We start from the raw sequence: 22,788 nt of genomic DNA on the forward strand, positions 1-22,788 counted from the left end.
TGGGATAAGAAATCACTATTTGACAAAAACTGCTGGGAAAACTAGAAAATAGTATGGTACAAAATAAGTATAAACCAATATCTAATACCATATACCAAGGTAAGGTCAAAATGGGTACATGATTTAGACATACAGGATGAAATTATAAACAAATTAGGAGAGCAAGTAATAGTTTACTTGTCAGATCTATAGAGAAGGGAAAAAATTAATGACCAAACAAAATATATAGAACATTATGAAATACAAAATGGGTCATTTTGATTACATTAAATTAAAAAGTTTTGTATTACCAAAGCCAATGAAAAGGAAATTAGAAGGAAATCAGAATTCTGGGAAATAATTTTTACATCCAATGTCCCTGATAAGGATCTTATTTCTAAAATATATAGAGAACTGAGTCAAATTTATAAGAATGCAAGTCATCCTCCAACTTATAAATGATCAAAGGATATAAACAGACAGGTTTCAGATGAAGAATTTGAAGTTATCTATAGGCCTATAGGGGAAAGGTGTTCTAAATTACTATTGATTAGAGAAATGTAAATTAAAAACAACTCTGAGATGCCACCTCATACTATTAGATTGACTAATTTAGCAAAAAAAAAAAAAGAAATGATAAATGGAGATGTGGAGAACTGGAATACTAATGATTATTGGTGGAATTGTGAACTGATCCATTCATTCTGGAAAGCAAATTGGAACTATGACCCAAAGGCTATAAAACTGTGCATACCATCCAGCAATACCACTACCAGGTCTGTACCTGAAAGAGATCATAAAAGGAGGGGAAGACCTCACATGTACACAAATATTCATAAGAGCTCTTTTTGTGGTGACCAAGAATTGGAAATTGACAGGATGCCCATGAACTGGGGAATGGCTGAACAAGTATATGAATGCAACTATTGTACTATAAGAATGATTACCAGGTTGATTTCGTGGGGGGGGGGGGGAACCTGAAAAGACTTACTTAAAGTGTTGCTAAGTAAAGTGAGCAGAATCAGGAGAAAATTGTGCACAGTAGCAGCAGTTTTGTGCGATGGCCAACTTTGATAGACTTGACTCTTCTCACCAATGCAATGACTTAAGATAATTCCAAAAGACTCATGATGGAAAATGCTATCTGCATCCAGAGAAACAACTATGGTGTATGAATGAAGATCGAAGCATAGTATGTTCTGTCTCTTTTTGCTTTTTCTTTCTCATGATTTTTCTCTCTTGTTATGATTCTTCTTTCACAACATGACTAATATGGAAATGTTTAGTATAATTGTACACGTATATCCTCTATCAGGTTTCTTTCCACCTGGGTGATTGGTGTGGAGAGAGAACAAGAGAAAAAAAATCGGAACTCAAAATCTTATAAAAGTGAATGTCAAAAATTCCTTTTACATATAATTGGAAAAAACAAAATGTTATTAAGTGGGGGAGAAAAGAAATCCCAAAGAAAAAAATAAAATTAAATAAGTCTATAAAAGTACTCATTAACTATTTATAAATATTTGAATATCCTTTTATAATAAAACAGGAGAGATACATTCTAGGATTTTTTTTTTGCTTTCTTGGAGAGGGGAAGGCAGGGCAATTGGCGTTAAGTGACTTGCCCAAGGTCACATACCTAGTAAGTGTTAAGTATCTGAAGCCAGATTTGAACTCAGGTCCTCCTGACTCCAGGGCTGGTGATTTACTCACTGTGCTACCTAACTACCCCTAGGATTTTTTTATACTGTTATATCCCTCCTCAATCTTCTCACATCTATCCTTACTCCAACATCTCCTCTGAAATATAACCTTATATGTAACTGAAAAAAATTGAGACCGTTCCTGAACAACTTCCTTTTCATATCATATCAACACTTCCATAACATAGTACAATAAAAATGATTATACACGAAACTGTAAAAGACTTAGCAACTCTGACCAATACAATTATCCACAGCAATTATGATGAAAAATTCTATCCTCCTCCATAGAAAGAATGGATAAACTCTAAGTGCAAATTGGAGCAAATCTTCCCTTACTTTTCTTATTTTTTTCACTACAACATGGCTAAAGTAAAAATATGTTTTTCATGACTTCATATGTGTAATGCATATTGTATTTCTTTCCTTGTCAGTGGTGGGGTGTGGAATGAACAGCAGGGGAGAATTTGGAAGTGAATATTTAAAAATAACAAAATGATGTAAAATCAAAAGAAAAAGAGTGATGTGGTCTTGGACAAAATGATGGCTTCTCTCAATATTTCACCAGTCCATTTTATTGGAGGCAGAAATCTCTGTTGGATGTATCATTGAATTCAGCTGGTTTAGATCTCCCATACTGAAAAGACTTGAGAATAGCTCCTGAATATCCACAAACATGAAACTGTTTCAAGAAATCAGGACACATTCAGAACTCAATATATTTCGACTCTGGAAAGGCAATGGTTTTATTAGCAATCACATAAGCAATAGTATAGGACAAAGTTATGATTTGGATAGATGTGGAATGAATATTTTCTGTTTCATTGACTTTCTTACTTTGGTGTCTGACTTAAGAAATACTGAGAAGAAACATTCTGATTCTGATTTTCTCCAATAGTACTTTGCTATAGCTTTGGTATGCCAGTGAGAGATCCAAGAGCTGGTGAAATCTAGTCCCTTTGTAATCACCACATTCAATATTTATAGCTGATTCATGTTTGGAAGAGGAGGGAAAAGGAAGGCAACAGAAGCAGATGAGACATATGTATGCCAAGGAATGAAATTTTCATCCCTGTCTCATAGAAGATTGGTATCAACATGTTTCCTCTTTGTAGATGATGTCATAGATGAAAAGAAATAGGGGTATTTCTTAGAAAAGGCAAGATGGTGTGGGAAATGGATGATAATCTGGGTGCTCAGCAGCAGGAGGAACCACAGCAGGCTGGACGGCACCAGGTCTGGCAGCAGCTGGACACACAGCAGCTGGGGCGGCAGCAACTAGACTGGCACCAGGAAGGGAGGAAGCAGGTCGGTTGGCAACAAACGGACTGGCATCACCTTGGTCGGCAGCAGCTGGAAATACAGCAGTTGGGGAGGCAGCACGTGGTTCTACAGCAAGTGGTCTGGCAACACACTGGACGACAACAGCTGGGCCGGCAGCAGGGCTGGCAACAGCTGGTCACACAGCAAGCTGGGAGGCAACAAGTCTTTTGGCAGCAGGATGGCTGGCAGCACACAGACTGGCAGCAGTTGGATCTGCAGCAGCTGGGACGGCAGAAGCTGGGGACACATCACGCCTCCTCACGGACTTCCTGACCACAGCTCCATTCACAGCAGATGGAGCCACAACGGGAATTGACCATGGTGTCACGGGATGGAACCTCCAGCTTTCTTTCAAGGATGGGGATTGACTTGAGTGTGAAACACTTCTTATCCCCCAGGCTTCTTATATACCACCACCTCCGCCCACGAACAACTGCTGTCAGCACTTTTAGAGTATTTCCTTGTTCTTTTTTATCATGATGGAGAAGTGAACATCCAATTAAATAATTTATTTTACTCAGGAAAGAAATTACTTTTTTCTTGATATTTTAGAGTTCACCATCTCATTAATTTCTTTTCTTCCTTCTAGGGTCATCATTTGTGTTTTCTTCTTGCCTTAGGTATTAAACCAATTTCCTGCCTTATTCAACTTAGGGGCAATCCTGTTATATCCTGACAGCAATGTTTGAGTGATTGTACATCTATGTTTTCTGCAAAATATTCCATGACTCATGGGGACTTTATTCACAAGGGAAAAATATAAGCTATATACCCCCATGAAAAATTGCTTTCAGCAATTTTAGAGTATTTCCTTGTTACTGTTTATCATGATGGAAAAGTGAACATCCCATTAAATAATATATTTTTCTCGTGAGAGCAACTACATTTCCCTTCATCTTTTGGGATTAATAATCTCATTATATTTCCCTCTCTTGGATCATCATTTGTGTTATTATCTTGTCTCGTTCAAGTTCAGGTCAATCGTGTGGCAACCTCGCCTCAATATTCTAGGTTATTATACATTTTTGTGCATTATTCCATGACTCATGGTGTGTTTTATTCACAAGGAATGAGAATACTTTGTGTGTCCCATTGCAAAATACTTCCCTATAAACCACATGAGACACCTAGATTAATTGCATATAACCTATGATGCTGACTAAAATGTAGATCAAAGAAAAGGTGTCCTATATGAATAATGAAGAAGTCTTCTTTCTTCCCAAATCCCATAGCTATTATGAGACAAATTACTTCCTCAGGCTTGTCAGTCCTGGTGATGGTTATTCACTCCTGCTGATTCACATGGCACCGATGATATTACCAAAGGGAACTTTGAAAGCATTTCCATAGATTCCAGAATCATGATCATGAAATGAACATGAGATGTCATTTATAATATTTTCAGTGTTCTTTTTTTGTGAATGATTAAAGATGGAGATTTCAGAAAAGACAAGTAAAATCGAGAAGTGAATACTTGGAGATAGTATCTTAGACTGTGATTAGGATTTTTGGACCACAGTTAAATCCCTCTACTTGTTCTACTGTAATGCCTTTCCATGGTATGTAGGTGATCCTGGCTATACAAATATTATGTCACTGGGGCATAAACATTGGTAGCTTCCACCATTTTGGAATGGTCTTATAGCTGATACTTGGACTTTTTTTTTTCTTTTTTCTAGGGGCTAAAGTAACTGTGGAGGAAGAAGCTTAACCCTGAAAAGTCACTCACTTTGATGGATTTTTCAGTCATGACAGCCAGAACATTATGACTGTAAAGAAAATAGAGGAAGTAGTTGTAGTTAAATGGAAAGGGGATTCACAGGTTTTCCTTAAAGAAGCAAACAAAGAAGTTGGTGGCGTAGTTTGTATTGTTCTCTCAAAGACAGTAACAAAAATTATTTCATAAGATATTTGATCTTCTTGTATTGCTCTAGTACTTAAAAGATTTACCAAGAAAAGATAGACCACCATGAAAATAATTGCATATACCTGCATTTGCTAGTGTCTTTTTAAAAAAAAATTCAATAAAATAGAGGGTTTTTTTAAGTTTCTTCTCTTTTTTCCTTGGATTCATTCATTTGTTTTATAAGCAATAATAGAACACATCATACAGTACATGAAAAGATACTGGGCTATGTGCTGTGAATTCATAGACAGAAACTTTTAATTTTACTTGTCTTCAAGGATTTTTCATTCTTTTTGTGGAAAATAATATATGCCTAGGAAATAGGGATGGCATGGTGACTGTACTACCTTGCTGCGTGATAGCTTCACAAACTATCATCTTTTCTTAACCCTGTTCTCAATGTCAGATCTCATCTTTGCCAGCTAGTGTTTTCAATCACCCAAGATCCTTCCTTGAGTTTTTCCCCTCCAAAATGAAAGGAAAAAGCAACAGCATCAAACTATAGCTCCACTTTAGTTCAAGGGTAAAAAGAGCCTGAAGAATTTCATACTAACCACGGGAAATATACTTCCAGTTTTTTTTACTTATTTATTTATTCTGTGTTCAAAATATTTATATATACCAGAAAATAATACCAGTTTTTCTAACTGTAATAACAGGGGATAAAAACATGTATAAAAAACATAAGCAAATCATATACAAGATAGATATGAAGAAGGAGGCACTAGTATTTTGTGAGACCACAAAAGACTTTCTGCAATGAATAGTGCTTCATCTAAGTTTTGAAGGAAAATTGGTATAACAGGAGGCAGAGGTGATATGAGAGGACATTCCAGGCATGAGGATCTCCAATATAAAGATATGGAGGTAGGAGAAGGAATGCTGTTTGCCTGAGCATGACTGGATTATGAAGTATACATGAGGATTAATATGTATGAAATGTGAAAAAGTAGGCAGGGACCAAGTTGTGAAAAGATTTATATGTACTCGGCAGAGAAATTTATATTTGATTCTATAGTAATAAGGAAGGGATAAAAATGAGGTTGTCATGGTCAGACTTTGTACTCCAGGAAAATAATTTTGATGTTTATGTTGAGGATATATTGGAGAAGGTCAAAACTTGAGGCAAGGGAAACTAATTAAAAGGTCTTCACAACGATCCAGAAGGCAGGTGAGGAGGACAGTGATTAAGGGTATATAATTTTAAAAATTCATTGGGGTTATAAATTATAATATTTGACTTTGTGAAGGAAATTGTTTGGGGATTTTTTGTGTTGTCTTTGTGTCCCAAGTACAATGACTTGCACACAATAGGTGTTTCAATTGTCAATTTGTTCAATTTGTCACCAAAATCACTTTCAGGGAAGAATGAAGCAAAAGAAGCTTTGTTACCATAGAACAGAGAGTAATTTTATATGAAATGCTTCATTAATGTGTAAATTCTCCATATGAAAGTCAGTCATCTCCCAGATTATTTAAATTTCCAATTTTTGAATCTTTCCTTGTTCTATAACTCTATTGCAGTTCATTAAATGGAAATATTCAAGATATTCCAGTTACAACTACACCATAATTATGAATAACTGGGTTAACTCTTGTCTCCAGAACACATTTGGATCTATCTATCTATCTATCTATCTATCTATCTATCTATCTATCTATCTATCTATCTATCTATCTATCTATCTATCTATCTATCTATCATCTATCTATCTATCTATCTATCTATCATCTATCTATCTACTATCAATCAATCTATCTATCTCTGTCTGTCTGTCTGCCTATCTTTGTATCTATCCATGAAAAAGTCACTTTTTCAATAATGAATGAATAAAAAGGTATCTCATCGCTTATAATTGTCTATGCTCAAACTTCTATTATTCACAATTTTAGCTTTTTGTGCTAAATTAATCAAATTGAGTCAAGGTAACACTTTTCTGTTTCATCAGTAGTATACATGGGGATTTATACTACAAAGTTGATAAGGTACTTGAAATTCTTTTTCTTTTTTTTCCACTTTTTTTGCATTACTTTATTTTTTGCTTAATTTGTTTATTTTTTTTTAGTTTTAAACATTCAATTCCAGAAGATTTTGAGTTACAAATTTTCTCCCCATATTTTCCTACCCCACCCCAAAATAGTGATTTTACTAAATACCCCTACCTGCAATCTGCCCTATCTTATATCCCACCCCCCAAATTCCCCCTTTGACTTTCTAGTTGGGCAAGATGGATTTTTATACCCCAGTGCCTGTATATCTTATTTCCTAGTTGCATGTAAAATAATAATGATAATAATAAAAACAATAATATTTTTTAACATTTGATTTTAAAACTTTGATTTTTAGATTCTTTCCCTTTTTCCTTCATTACCCAACCCTACTGGCAGGAAAAGTGATTCAGTATAGGCTATATATGTGTAGTTATGCAAAACATTTCCATATAGATATATTGTGAAAGAATGACTATATTTCCCTCTATCCTATCCCACGCCCCCACTTATTCTATTTTCTACTTTGACCCTGTCCCTTTTCAAAAGTGTGTTCTTCTAACTACCCTCCCGCTCCAAACTTCCCTGCTTTCTATCATCCCCCCTACTTTCCTGTAGGATAAGATACCCAATTTAGTGTGTATGTTATTCCATCATTAAGCTAGTTCAATGAGAGTAAGGTTGACCCATTCCCTTTTGCCTTCCTGTTCTTCCTCTCCATTGTGACAGTTTTCTCTTGCATCTTGTATATGAGATAATTTACCCTATTCTATCTCTTCCTATCTCCTCTCATTATATTTCTCTCTCACTTCTGAATTTTATTTTTTTTAGATATCATCCCCTCCTATTCAACTGATCCTGTGCCATCTGTCTATGTATAGGTGTACACACATGCATACACACTCACATATGTATTTATATGCACACATACCCTCTTATATAAACATATATACGTATATATTCCCTTCAACTATCCTCATATTGAGTAAAGTCTTATGAGTTAGCATTATTGTTTTACCACATAGAAATGTAAATAGTACAATTTTAATAAGTTCCTTATGATTTCTTTTTCCATACTTACCTTCTCATGCTTATCTTGCTTCTTGTATATGAAAGCCAAATATTCTATTCACCTATGTTTTTCCCCCCAATAATGTTTGAAAGTCCTCTATTTCATTGAATGACCATATTTTCCCCTGAAACACTCTACTCAGTTTTGCTGGGTAGGTGATTCTTGGTTTTAATCCTAGCCCCTTTGACCTCTGTAATATCGAATTCCAAGCCCTCTGATTCCTTAATGTAGAAGCTGCTAGATCTTATGTTATCATGATTGTTTTTCCACAATATTCAAATTGTTTCTTCCTGGCCGCTTGTAATATTATCTCCTTAATCTGGGAATTCTGGAACCTGGCTATGATATTTCTAAGAGTTTTCTTTTTGGGATCTTCTTCAGCAGGTGATCGGTGGATTCTTTCAACCTCTATTTTGCCCTCTGGTTCTAAAACATCAGGGCAGTTTTCTTTGAGAACTTCCTGGAGGATGATTTCTAGGTTCTTAATTTAATCATGGCTTTCAGGTAGACCAATAATTTTTAAATTATCTCTCCTGGATCTATTTTCCAAGTCAGTGGTTTTTCCCATGAGATATTTCATATTGCCTCCTATTCTTTCATTTGTTTGGATCTGTTTAACAGCATCTTGATTTCTCATAACGTTATTAGCTTCCATTTGCTCCAATCTAATTCTGAAGCAATGGTTCTCCTCAGTGAGCTTTTGAGATTCTTTTTCCATCTGGCAAATTCAGCTTTTTAAGGCATTCTTCTCCTCACTCTCTCTTTTGGGGCCTCTTTTGTCATTCAAGTTAGTCTATTTTTAAGGTATTATTTTCTTCAGTCAGCTTTCTGACTCTCTTTTCATGATTTTCTTGCATCATCCTCATTTGTCTTCCCAGTTTTTCCTATACTTCTCCTATTTGATCTTCAAAATCCTTCTTGAGCTCCTTCATATTTTCCTTGGAAGCTTTTGATGCAGGAATTCTGACTTCATTGTCTTCCTCCCATTCCATGCTTTGATCCTCAAATTTTGTCCCCCAAAAGGAAAGCAAGATTTAATTGCTCTGCTTGCTTTGCTTCCTCTGCTTTCTCCTGCTGCCAGTCAATTACTTGACTTTTGAGCTCGTTATCACAGCAGAGTGCTTTGTCCTTTATCACTGGGGTTTTTGCAAATGTTTTCAGAGGTCTGAGGAGGGTGCCCTCTCTACAGACACCACACTGGCAAACTGGCAATTTCACCCCAGGACCAGGCCCAAGAAAGCAACCAAGATCCAAGCAGATCAAAGCAAGAGCAATTACCCTCAGAATGGTCACTTGATCCCCCCAGATTACCCCAGAAGCTCTTGAGGTGGCCACATGGCAGCCCCTGCAGCCTCCATACCTCAGCCACCTCTCACCCTGTGGGCAGGGTGGGACCACACCCTTCCTTTACAACAGAGTTCCAACTGACCTTTTACATTCTTTTTGTCATTTATGGGTTGAATAATTCCGAAACCACCACAGCTGTTATTGATTCACTCTCTTGGAGTTTGTTCTGGCCACCACTGCCTCCCTTGGGCCAAAATTGTGCAGCTCACTCAGGACTGACTGGGCTTGGCTCCCAGTGTGCTCTGATGAACCCTTCCTGTCAGCCTCTCAGGCTACTTTCAGCAGGAGATCTGTTTCTGCCTGTAATTTTGTGGGTTCTGTAACTCTAAAATTTGTTCAGTCACATTTTATAGGTATTTGAGGTGGTTGTGGGGGGAGGTCACAGAATTTCCTGCTACCATTCTGCCATCTTCAGCACTTGAAATTCCTAAAAATAATATGATTTCAATTATCTGTTAGATTATTCCAAGTCAGACTAGATATCTTCAAGATACCATCTAGCAGCATGTAGAATCCATACTTCTTTTCTGGGTAATATTGAGCTCATAATCATCTGATAACAACTTATTGACATTTTGGATATACTTTTATATTAGACCAAGTCAAATAGGTTCTAGTTTTTTTCTGAAGTCTTTACAGCCCTCCTTAAATTTTTCATAGCTCCCCATAATCTATTCTCTTTTCTGAAAATTATTTCCTGAGGTCATTCATGAAGAACTTCCTTTTCTTAGTTACTTATAATTTTATATTAGTGAAATGCCTCTCCCCACTATCTCGTCTTTCATTTTTTGTCTCACATGAAAATATGAACCTTTTGGTCAAGGTCAATTAATTTCATTCCATTTCATGTTGATGAGCATATTGCCTCCTTATAACATCCCCTGTATCTTCAATATCTTGATCTCTGATGTCTATTTCCTCAATTCTGACAAACATGTCTGTCTCATTATCTTAAAAAAACACTCAATTTATCCAGTCCCAATCCTTTTAATTTAACATTCAGATACAAGAAGCAAGAGAGGCATGAGAAGGTAAACAGGGAAAAGAAATCATAAGGAACTGATCAAAGTTGAACTATTTACATTCCTACATGGAAAAGCGATAATCGTAACTTACAAAACTTTTCTCAGTATGAGAATAGTTGAAGAGAATATAAGCCTATATATTTATGTATACATACATATATATGCCTATATAGGAGGGTATATGGGGATATGAATACATATGTGAATGTGTGTATATATGTACAGGTATACATGGATAGAAGGAACAAAGACCAATTTAATAGGAAGGGATGATACTTAAAAAGTGAAATTAAGAGGTGAGAGAGGAACATAATGAGAGGAGATGGGGAGAGAGAGAATGGGGTAAACTATCTCATAGAGAAGAGGCAAGGGAAAATGATTACAATGGAGGGGAAGAACAGTAAGACAAAAGGGAATGGGTCAACTTTATTCTCATAGAATTTGGCTTAGGGAGGGAATAATATACACACTAAATAGGGTATCTTACACTACAGGAGAGTAGGGGGGAAGGGGATGAGAGGGGGGATGATGGAAGGGCAGACAGGCTGGGGGAGAGTGAAGTTGGAAGCACCCACTTTTGAAAAGGGACAGGATCAAAGTAGAGAATAGAACAAGTGGGAGCCACCTAGGAGGGACGGAAATATAGTCAGGTCAGTCTTTTACAATATATCCACTGTGGAAATGTTTTGCATAGCTACACAGGTACAACTTATAAAGAATTGCTTATATTCCCAGTAAGGGTGGGCAACAAGGGAGAAAGAGAATGAATCTGAAATTCAAAGTTTTAAAATAAATGTTAAATATATATGTATATATATATGTATATACACTATTATTAATATTATTTTACATGTAACTGGGGAATAAGACATACAGGCACTGGGGCACAGAGATCCACCATACCCTACTGGAAAGTCGTAGGGGGTATGGAAAAAGATATGGGAGAGAGCCGATTGGAGGAGGGGGTATTTTAGGGAGGTGGGTAGGAGAAAAAAGGGGAGAAAATTTGTAACTCAAAATCTTATAGAAATGAATGATGTAAACTAGAAGTTAATAAAGCCTTTGAATAAAAAAAAACAAAAGGATCTGTAAGATTACAAGTCATTCCTCTATTGAAAAATGGTCAAAGGATATGGACAGGCAGTTTACAGAGGAAGAAATTAAAGATATCCATAAGCACATAAAAAATGCTCTAAATCACTATTTATTAGAGAAATGCAACTCAAAAGAGCTCTGAGGTACCACATCTCACCTGTCAGATTGGCTAAGGCCACAAAACAGGAGAATAATAAATGATGGAGAGAATGTGCACAAATTGGAACACTAATGCATTGTTGGTGGAGTTGTGAACTGATTCGACCTCTGTGAAGGGCAATCTGGAACTATGCCCAAAGGGCTATGAATACCACTTGACTCAGCAATACAACTTCTAGGGTTGTATACCAAAGAGATCATAGAAGATGGAGAAAGACCTGTTGTAAGGGTTATCAGATTTAAAGATCTTTCATGCCCAATTGGACTTGCTGATGTAGCAGGAAAGGGCGGAGAAGAGGAAGCAGAAGCCAAGCTAGAGTTCCTGTGGTGGCTAGCAGTGGCAGTGAGGGTGGCAGCAGCAGCAGAGGCAGTGGCAGAGGCAGCGCGAAGACCTTTTTGAGTCAGCCAGAATTTCTGCTAAGGACTCCTGCTGAGGACTGCCAGGGGCCGGAGTTGCTGGGAGCGTGCTTCCTGGACGCTGGGTGGTTGCTGTGAGTGGGGAGAGGAGGACCTTTGCCTGAGGTAGCCTGTTCTGTTTTAAAGGCTTGAGAATGTGGGTGCTTTCTACTTTATCTACCTGTGCCAATTTCATAACTACTCTGATGGCTTTCACTTTCTGGTTTTGGGACTAAGTCTTTTGATATTTTAATAAATTTTCTACCTTATTCACCCATATAGTAAGCCTGATATATTTTGTGATGGATAATTACATCAGCATATTTACAATTTCCGTAGGCATTGTGAATATTGCATTGCTGATACATTTGGTGACCAGGATGGGATCACAAAATGTCAGGCCTCTATTTGGAAGCAGTGGGGCTTTAGAGGGAGAAATGGCTATTCCAGGATGGGAGGATTTGCCTTATTCCTCTCTAGCCAGAGAATAGGCCAAAAGCACAGGTCCCAGTGAAAACTGGGAACGAAGGCTAAAAGAGGGAGAACCTGGAGATTTGGAAAGATGTTTGCAAGGAATACCCATAGAACCAGGCAAAGAACTAGCAGGAGTGTGCAGGAGAGGCTGGGTGCTGCTAACAAGTTATCGCCTTATGTGTAAAAGTAGGGATAAGCTGCTGGAGGAAAGAGCTCAGATGGCTAGGGAGTCAGCTGGTTTGCCTGAGGATTCTTCTGTGTCACAGCATTCAGAAGAGCTAACTGGAGGGACTCATGTGGTCCAGGAGCAATCTACTGTTCATGTAGCTAAAAGGAAGCAAAAATTAGCAGAAGGAATGTGCATGCAGCTTTTGTACAGGCTGGGCAGAGTTGCCCTGACAGGTTCCAGGAGAATGTGTGTGAGGAGAATGGAGCAAGGTTAGATGAGGAGTCTTCTAATGTAGAAGCTATCCCCATACGAAGAAGAAGACAGGAGAACCACCAGGGCAAAACAGAGTCCAGGGAGATAATTGAGGATTTCACTCAACAGGAGATCACTGATATATTGAGTAGATTCACCCAAAGAATGGTGGAGTCTTTAGTGTCTTGGATAGTAAGAATCACCGATGAAGGCACTGGAGGAATAACACTGGACAATGAGGACTGTTTAAAATTCATAAGTATTAGTCAGAATCCTTTTGTACACCAAGCTTTTAGGGATCACCATATGCAAGGAGGTAACAACAAAACTCATCTGCTAGCCTTAGCTGCAGAGGGATGTAAAAAGCAATATCCTACTGAATCTATGTGGCCTAGGGGAGACAGACCCTGGTACTCACTTAGAGACTGTATGAGAAAGCTAAAGGAGGAGGTAATGAAAACTGCTATCCTGATTAGAGATACAAATGCATATTATGATACCCCCCTAGGAGTTCCTCATAGAAATATCATAGTGAAGACAGCTCCTCCTGCACATAAGCACCTAATTCTGACTCTATTAATTGGAGAAATAGGGCACCCTCTTTCAGAGGTGCTGGATAAGATTTCACAATTAAGTGATTTAGGGGAATAGGAAAAAGACAAATTGCCTTGAGAGAGAAGAGTAAACAGCCAGAGGATTTAGAGACAAAATAGACCAACAAGAAAGGAACTGTTTACTCTTCTATTAAGAGCAGGGGTGGATTTTAGAAGAATAGATGGTATTCCAACTAAAGAGCTGCATAAGCTGTACCAAGAAAAGGTACTTAGCATTAGAATGAATAAGGAAGCAGGAACCACCCCTGCAGATATTTCTGAATCTGAATCTTTGTATCCAAGTTTGTCCCACCTTCAGGGGGAATAGGAGATAGGCCAAGCCCCAGCCCAGATAAAAGAAATATGCAGAAGAGATTGCAGACCCCATATTGGTTTAACAATATATTGGAAGAATGCATCAACTACTGTGACTAGGGCACTGCTTGATCCTGGGTCTGTGGCCACACTTATCTATGGAAACCCTGATAAGTTTAAACATGGAACGCCTATTACCATCAGAGGTCTAGAAGGGGCTGAAATATCAGCCAGACAAGTTAAAATAACAATGAAAATTGGGCAGTTACCTAAGAAAGAATATACTGTGGTTGTTGTACACATTCCTGAATACATCATTGGAATAGATGTATTGAGAGGCATGACTCTGAATTTACCTGAAGGGAGATACCAATTTGCTATGAGGAAGATAGGAATTAGTACAGTTTTAGTGGGAAAACTAAAAATGGACCCAATCACTTTACCTGAACCTTCTGAAGTAATTACTTTAAAACAGTATCATGTGCCAGGTGGGCAAGATGAAATTACCACTACTATAAAGGAATATGTTGAAGTAGGAGTGTTAGTCCCTACAACCACAAGATGGAATAATCCTGTCTGGCCAATAAGAAAATCAGATAGGAAATGGAGAAGGACTGTGGATTATAGACAGTTGAATAAGGTGACTCCTACTTTGTATGCTGCTGTTCCAGATACCATCAACTTAATAGAAAGGATCCAGACATATGATGGGACTTGGTAAGCAGCTATTGACTTGGCAAATGCCTTCTTCACCATCCCAATAGACCCTAAACAATGGGACCAATTCGATTTCACTTGGCAGGGTAGACAATATACTTTCACCCTCTTGCCACAAAGGTACATACATAGCCCCACTATTTGTCACAGGATTGTGGCTGAACAGTTGGATTAATTAAAGCTACCTGGTGTACAGATTACTGCTATATTGATGATATCATGACACAGGGAAAAGATGCGAAAGAAGTGAAAGGAGTTTGAAGCTTCTAATTGAGCATATGAAAAGTAAAGGATGGGAAATTAACCCTGCAAAGGTTCAAGGACCAGCTCAAAATGTGAAATTTGGGGGCATATGATGGAACAAGGGGCTACGGGAATTCTTCCTCAAGCCCGACACAAGATTCAGGATTTTCCTACCTCTACCAATAAAAAGGAGGCCCTAAAGCTCATAGGATTGTTTGGATACTGGAGCACCATTTCCACATTTGGGACAGATGTTAAAACCTTTATATAGGGTCACACGGAAGAAATATGAATTCGATTGGGGACTTGAGCAGAGTAAAGCTTTTGAAGAAGCCAAAGCTGCCATACAATTGGCCGTCGATTTGTGGCCCATGCAAAATGGTCCAGTGGAATTGCAAGAGACTGTACAAGATGATAATGCAAACTGGAACTTATGGCAAAAACAACAAAGCCGAAATGTAACTTTGGGATTTTGGTGAAGGAAACTCCCTTCATCTGGAGTCCAGTATACACCTTTTGAAAAGCAGTTGTTAGCTGCATATTGGGCTTTGGTGGAGACTGAACAACTGACTCTGGGCCATGAAGTGATATTAAGACCTGGAATCCCAATTATGACCTGGGTAATGAGTACCCCAGCTTCTCACAGAATTGGACATGCCCAAGAGGCTACTATAATCAAATGGAAGTGGTATATTCAAAATAGAGTGAAAACAGGCAAAAGCGGTGTCTCTGCTCTACATGAATCTATAGCAAACATAGAAATTGAGAGGAATGACACACCCCCTGAGCCAAAGCAACAGTTGATACAGTCCACTGTAAAATGGAATGAGGGATATGCTGTATTAACTGAGGAACAAAAGAGACATGCGTGGTTTACTGATGGGACAGCAAAATATTTGGGGCAAAAAAGACATTGGAAAGCAGTGGCCTATAACCCATGTACTAGAAGGACTTTGGAAAGTACTGGGATAGGTGCAAGTAACCAATATGCTGAACTTATGGCAGTATATCAAGCCATCAAAATAGAATAAGGAGGACAGTGTCATAAATTCACTGATTCATGGGCAGTAGCTAATGGGTTGGCTACATGGATGCCCATGTGGAAAAATGAAAATTGGGAAATTCATGGCAAAAAAGTCTGGGACAAAGAATTATGGGAAGATATCTAGAACATGTCTTTGGTCACTGACTTGTCAGTTTTTCATATAGATGCTCATGTGGCCCTCACCACACCAGAACGTGAATACAATGCTCATGCTGATCGACTGGCAAAGATTGCTACTGAACATACTGTCCCTACTTTGACAACAACTGATGATCCGGAATTAGCAAAATGGGTCCACCAAACAGAAGGCCATTTTGGGGTCCAGGCCACACACCAGTGGGCACAAGATCTAGGTATTAGTATCTCTCATTCACTGTTAAAACAGATAGCAGAAGAATGTCATATATGTCAATTGGAAAAGGAGCGATCTGTTCCTCGGGTAGTAACTGGAGAGGTAGCAAGAGGAAAAGTCCCAGCCCAAATCTGGCAAATAGATTATATTGGTCCACCACCACTGGATAAACGATTCAGATTTATATGTACTTGTGTTGACACCTATTCAGGTGTACTAGTGGCTTATCCTTATAAGAATGCAACGCAGAAAAACACTTGTAAAACTCTAGATCTCATAAATCTATATTATGGAACCCCAATGCAGATTCAAAGTGACAATGGGTCACACTTCAAAGGCAATGAAATGAAGAAGTATTGTATACTAAACAATATAGAATGGGTATATCCTATTCCATATTATCCAGTAGTATCTGGGTTAATTCAAAAATGAATGGATTACTGAAAGAACAGTTGAGGAAGTTAAGTTCCAATAATTCATATCAAAACTGGAAGGATAATTTGTTCGTGGCTTTGCATTATTTGAATAATAGACCATTGGGGGGAAGTACACCTCTAGCCAGAATGATGACCCCAAATCTGCAAATTAGAAAACAACAGACACATAAGATCCCAAATATTGAGTATTGGACCTTGAGGGCAGATGTCCCAAAACCGTACCCAGGAAGACCTGGTTCGGTGGGGTATGATTTACATTGTTTAGAGGACTTTTGATTGGACACAAAAGAAATGAGAAAAATCAACACTAGGATATGCATAAGAATCCTTTAAAATCACTTTGGACAGATTTTACCCAAATCAGGATTAGCAGCTCAAGGAATAAATGTATTGGCTGGAGTAATAGATTCATATAAATTCATATCTAGATTCATATCAATAGATTCATATCAAGGAGAAATTGTTGTAACATTCCATAATTTAGGTTGAAGGGCCCATACAGATTCGTGAAAATGATAGGATAGTTCAAGTGATTATCATCCCTTGTAAAACAATAGCACTTGTAAAAACTGACTCTCCTTCCTAAATAACTGTCAGAGGAACTGAAGGATTTGGTTCTACTGATAGAATAAAATCAGGAGCTAAAGTATGGGTAAAACGGAAGCCAGATTATGTTCTAAAGGCTGCAGAGATTATAGCAGATGGGAGGGATAACACTGTAACTATTGTTTATTCTCTAGATGATTATTACAAAATTGTACCCTTAACTCATTTATTCTACGGTGAGTGAGGCTACAATAGTCTGGTTATTGTCTCTTTGCTTCTTCTTGACTTTTTGTCTGTTCACCTTGTTTGCTAGATTTGTTTCTGCAGGCTTGGTACCCTCCACCTGCAGATGCCTGATAGTTTAAGCTGGATGTCACCCCCTGTCTGCAACTGTGATGTGTCACCCTTGGACCTGGCATCAAGTATATTAAGAAATGAATTCTCAAATGGGACCCCTTGGGACAGGGACAGCTCTATATCCGATTTCAGCAGCAAGTAGCCATGGAAGACCTTCACCCCTTACCACAAGATTTTGGGCCCCATTTGTTCGGGTTGGGGTCAATGATGGGGAGCTTGTGCTCAAACTCCACCTTAAAATATGGTTTTCTGTGTTTATTGTGTGCTATTCTTGTTATATTGTTGTGAAATTTTGTTGACTCCAGTTATTCCTAATGTATTTTTGCCAAGTAAGGGACATGAAATATCTTGCGGACAAATGTAAGGGTTATGGGATTTAAAGATCTTCCATGCCCCATTGGACTTGCTGACATAGCAGGAAGGGGAGGAGCAAGAGGAAACGGAAGCCAAGCTAGAGTTCCTGCGGTGGCTAGCAATGGCAGTGATGGTGGCAGCAGCAGCAGAGACAGTGGCAGCGGAAGCCCAAACCCCTTTTTGAGTCAGCCAGAATTTCTGCTAAGGACTCCTGCTGAGGACTGCCAGGGGCCGGAGCTGCTGGGAGCACGCTTCCTGGACACGGGGTGGTTGCTGTGAGTGGGGAGAGGAGGACCTTTGCCTGAAGTAGCCTGTTCTGTTTTACAGGCTTGAGAATGTGGGTGCTTTCTACTTTATCTACCTGTGCCAAATTCATAACTACTCCGATGGCTATGACTTTCTGGTTTTGTGACTCAGTCTTTTGGTATATTAATAAATGTTCTAGCTTATTCCCCCATATAGCAAGCCTGATATATTTTGTGGTGGATAACCACGTCAGCATATTTACAATTTCCGTAGGCATTGTGAATATTGCATTTCTGATACATTCTTCTATATGAGATAGTTTACCCCATTCTATCTCTCCCCATCTCCTCTCCTTATATTCCTCTCTCACTTCTTAATTTCACCTTTTAAGGATAATCCCTTCCTGTTAAATCGGACCTGTGCCCTCTATCTATGTATACCTCTAAACATGTATAAACACATTCACATATGTATTCATGTGCCCATATACCCTCATATATAGGCATATATGTATGTATGTATGTATGTATGTATGTATGTATGTATTTGCTCCAATCAAATTCTGAAAAAATGATTCTTTTCATTGAGCTTTTGAGATTCTTTTTCCATCTGGCAAATTTGGCTTTTTAAGGCATGCTTCTCCTCATTGCCTTTTTGAGCTTCCTTTGACATTTGAGTTAGTCTGTTTTTTAAGGTGTGATTTTCTTCATTCAGGCTGTTGACACTCATTTCAAAATTTTCTTGCATCACTCATTTCTCTCCCTAATTTTCCTCCACTTCTCTTATCTGCTTCTTAAGGTCCTCTATGGCCTGAAACCAACTCATATTTTCCTTTGAAGCTTTTGGTGAAGGAGTTCTGACTTCACTGTCTTCCTCATGTTCCATGCTTTGCTCCTTTTTGTCCCCAAAATAGCGGTGTAATGTTAGAATCTTCTGTCTGCTTTGTTTCCTTTGCATGGTCATATTGCCCCTCAGTCACCTGACCCCTGGGCTTTTTGCCACAGTAGGACTCCGCCACCAGACAGGGGAGCTTTTGTCCCAAACGCTGGGGTTTTCTCAGGTGCTGGAGTTATTAGATGGGTACCCTCTCTGATGTCTCCACACGCTCTGGCAAGCTGGTCACACACCCCAGGACCTCCACCCTAAACTGCAATCCAGATCCAAGTAGGTTAAAGCAAGAATGATTACCCCTCAGACTGGTACTTGGTCACCCTACATTGTGCAGGCCAGGAGCTGAAGCTGCCAGGTGGAGCTGGCTGGCTGTGCCAGCGTCTCAGTGGCGTCTCGCCCCAGGGATAAAAGCTATGTACTCCCACTTACTGGGTCCCAAAATCCAGACTGCATTGACCTCTCACTTTGTCCTTCACATCTATGTAGTGATAAATCTGGAAAAGACCACAGCTGCTGCTGATCAGGAGTCCCTCAGGCCTGTGGCTGGTCAGGCCCACCCTGGGGCTAAAGCCTTGGCGTTGGTCTGGGCTCAGCTCCCAGAGAGCTGCGCTGGCCAATTCCTGTGGTCCTGCTGGCCTGTTGTCAGCAGGAGGTTAGCTTCTCTGTGTCATTTTGTGGGTTCTGCAGCTTCAAAGTTTGTTTAGATTCCCCTTTTTACATGGATTGGGGAAGGTGGAAACCAGAGCAGCAGGGAGGTCCTGCTCCTACTCCGCCATCTTGACTCTGCCAGATGGAAACATTTTAAATAAAATATTAGCAATTATCTGGAGAATAGTACACTCGGACAAGTTGGGATTTATTCCAGGAATGCAGGACCCATTCAGTATTAGGAAAACTATCAGCATACTTCCCACATCAATAACAAAATTAAGAGAAATCATGTGACTATCTCAATAGATACAGAAAAAGCTTCTGACAAAATATAGCACCTGTTCTTGTTAAACACACACACACACACACACACACACACACACTAGAGAGCATAGGAATCAATATAGTTTTCCTTAAAATGATAAGACATTTATCTAAAACCATCCAGCACATAACTATACCTAAACACACACACTTCTCCTTACTTTCTATTATTTTGGTTGTTTGTCTGTGTTTTTATTGTTTTGCTCCAGATAAAGCATAAAGTCCTTGAGGGCAGGAATTGTTTTTGTCTTTTCCCTTTGTATTGTCTGTGCCTAGCACAGGTCTTGGCACAAAATTGGTGTTTACTAAAATTTGATTTGAAGTGAATCAAATTGAACTGAAGCCCTTTGGGATAATTCCTCTGCCAGTCAGAGAATTGTTTTTTAAAACACCATGAAGTCCAAGAGAGGACTGGCATGCTCAGAGATGGAGGCAGGGATGGCCCCATTTGTGGGAGATTATAAATTCTTTTCCCATTAACTTCTATAAACCCAATAAAATTGCACTTAGAAGAACAGCAAAATCAGGCTGAGCTGGAGTTACTATTAAAATGTGGCTTTAAGTAGCTATGTTCCAGAGTTCTGACTTAATAAAAATGCATTTGAATCACTCTACCCTGTCCATCTCTCTTGAAACCCTACTCCCTTTATCATATCAATTGCATCTTGCTTTAGCCTTAGATCATTCCCATCTTTCACCACCATCACTCCTACATGCATGAAGGTGAAGAAAAACACATATGCACTCTAACTGGGTCCACTGCATTTATATTGAACAACTTTAAACTGGGCCTTCTTTGCTTATTATACCTACCTTATTAACTCACTGTCCTACTCTCTACAGTGGCTCTTCCAAACATTTTCATCTTTCCCCAAACTTTCCGTGGCTTTATCTCACTTCACTCACAAAGATGAGATCTGCCACTAGGACTAGGATGTTTTAAGGAATAGCTCAAATCTCTCCACTTGTCTTACCCTAATTCCTCATCATGGTTCACAGGGGGTCCTGAATACTCAAAATCAAAGATAGTGTAATATCAACTTGCTAATTTCTACCATCTGGCGATGGCCTTGTTGTCCATGCCTGGACTCTTTCTTTTCCCACGGTCCACAGTAGCTATGGAGAAAGCCGTTCAGGATCAGGAGGACAATCATATAATAATGGATCTTTCTGCATTGAAAGACAGAACTTTCTGCCTGTAAACATAATCAAATTAGGTGAGGAAATTGCGGTTAAAGGGAAAGAGGTTACACAGGTTTCCTTTCAGGAAGCAATCCAAGGAGTTCATGCACTTTCTTGTATCATTCTCTCAAAGGCTATAATAGCAAACATGCTTTCATGAGATATTTGGTCGACATTTACTGCAATGATAATGGAAAGATTTGGGGAAAAAAAACATATGGTAAGATCAACAGGATAACAATTTGCTCAGTTAGTTCTTGTTCCAAAACTGATTCCGCATTTCGTGGTTCTTTGTGGATTGAGACCTGGAATTTGAACGATTTTTGTGTGGCCTCCAATAACGTTGAGATATCATGAATTTTGGTAATATCTCTTTTTTCACCACATTCCACTGTAATTAGTCCTGTTCCTTAGCTTCTTGTCTTTTGCTATCGTCAGGTCGATTAATGCCTTCAATAAAAAATAATTCAAAAGTCCTGGGCAACTGGAAGTGGATATATTCGAATTCTGGTAGGCAATGACTTTTTGGGGTCTTATCTTTGTATCCTAAGTGCAATGCCTGGTATAAGCAAGACATTCATGGAACCATTATTACGTTGGTGGGAAGAGTAGGCAGTGTGTCCCTAGAGTCATGCCTGGTAAATATCCATCACATTAGAAACTCTTTCAGCTTATTATTGGCTGACATATTTGTGACACTCTCAAGGTTAACTCCATGTCAGAGAGAGGGAGGAGAGGAGGGCTTTATTTTTTTTTTGGCCGAGAGCATTGACTTGCCATGTTCCTTTACTCCAATAATATGTACCTTCTTCCTCGAGAACTCACTCAGCTAACAGATTTAGCAAATTTGCCTTTTTTGAATTTTTCATGATTCATAATGATTCAGATAAAGTATGTTAAACAGAAATACTTGGGATAATCTAACTATAAATGTGACTCACTTCATTGATGTTGGAGACTTCCGAAGATATGACTTGAATAGACAAGGCAATAGTTCGCTAAGGACATGATATCCGCCAACGGAACTAGGATATTTTGGGAAATAGCTCAAATCTCTTCACTTGCCTTACACTCCTTCCTCCTCATTGTTTGCAGGGGGTCCCGAATATTCAAAATCGAGGGCAGTGGAATATCAACCTTGCTAGGTTCTACCATCTGGTGATGGCCTTGTTGTCTAGGCCTGGATTCTTTCTTTTCCCACGGTCCACAGTAACTATAGAGAAAGCCATTCAGGATCAGGAGGCCACTCATATAATAACGGATCTTTCATCCTTGACAGACAGAACTTTGTGCCTCTAAACAACATCAAAATAGGTGAGAAAATTGCAGTAAAAAGGAAGAGGTTTCACAGTTTATCTTTGAGGAAGCAATGCAAGGAGTTCATGCACTTTCTGTATCATTCTGTCAAAGGTAATAGCAAGCACCGTTTCAGGAGATATTTGGTAGGCATTTACTGCAACAATAATGGAAAGATTTGGGGAAAAAACATACGGTAATATTAACAGGATAACAATTTTCTCAGTTCTTGTTCCACAACTGATTCCGCATTTCGTGGTTCTTTGTGCCTTGAGAGATGGAATTTGATCAATTTTTGTGTGGCCTCCAAAAACGGTGAGATATCATGAATTTTAGTAATATCTCTCTTT

General features: G+C 38.7%; 1 pseudogene; it reads right to left on the reverse strand.

Annotated features, from left to right (window-relative positions):
- Positions 1 to 2,878: 2,878 nt before the first annotated feature.
- LOC138150753 (keratin-associated protein 4-4-like) overlaps positions 2,879 to 22,788 on the reverse strand; it is a 72,933-nt pseudogene continuing 53,023 nt past the window's right edge.

The sequence above is a fragment of the Petaurus breviceps genome, unplaced genomic scaffold (genome assembly GCF_028583685.1).
Source record: "Petaurus breviceps papuanus isolate PSGF00001 unplaced genomic scaffold, PetGlider_PUasm1.0 90887, whole genome shotgun sequence".
NCBI lineage: Eukaryota > Metazoa > Chordata > Mammalia > Diprotodontia > Petauridae > Petaurus > Petaurus breviceps.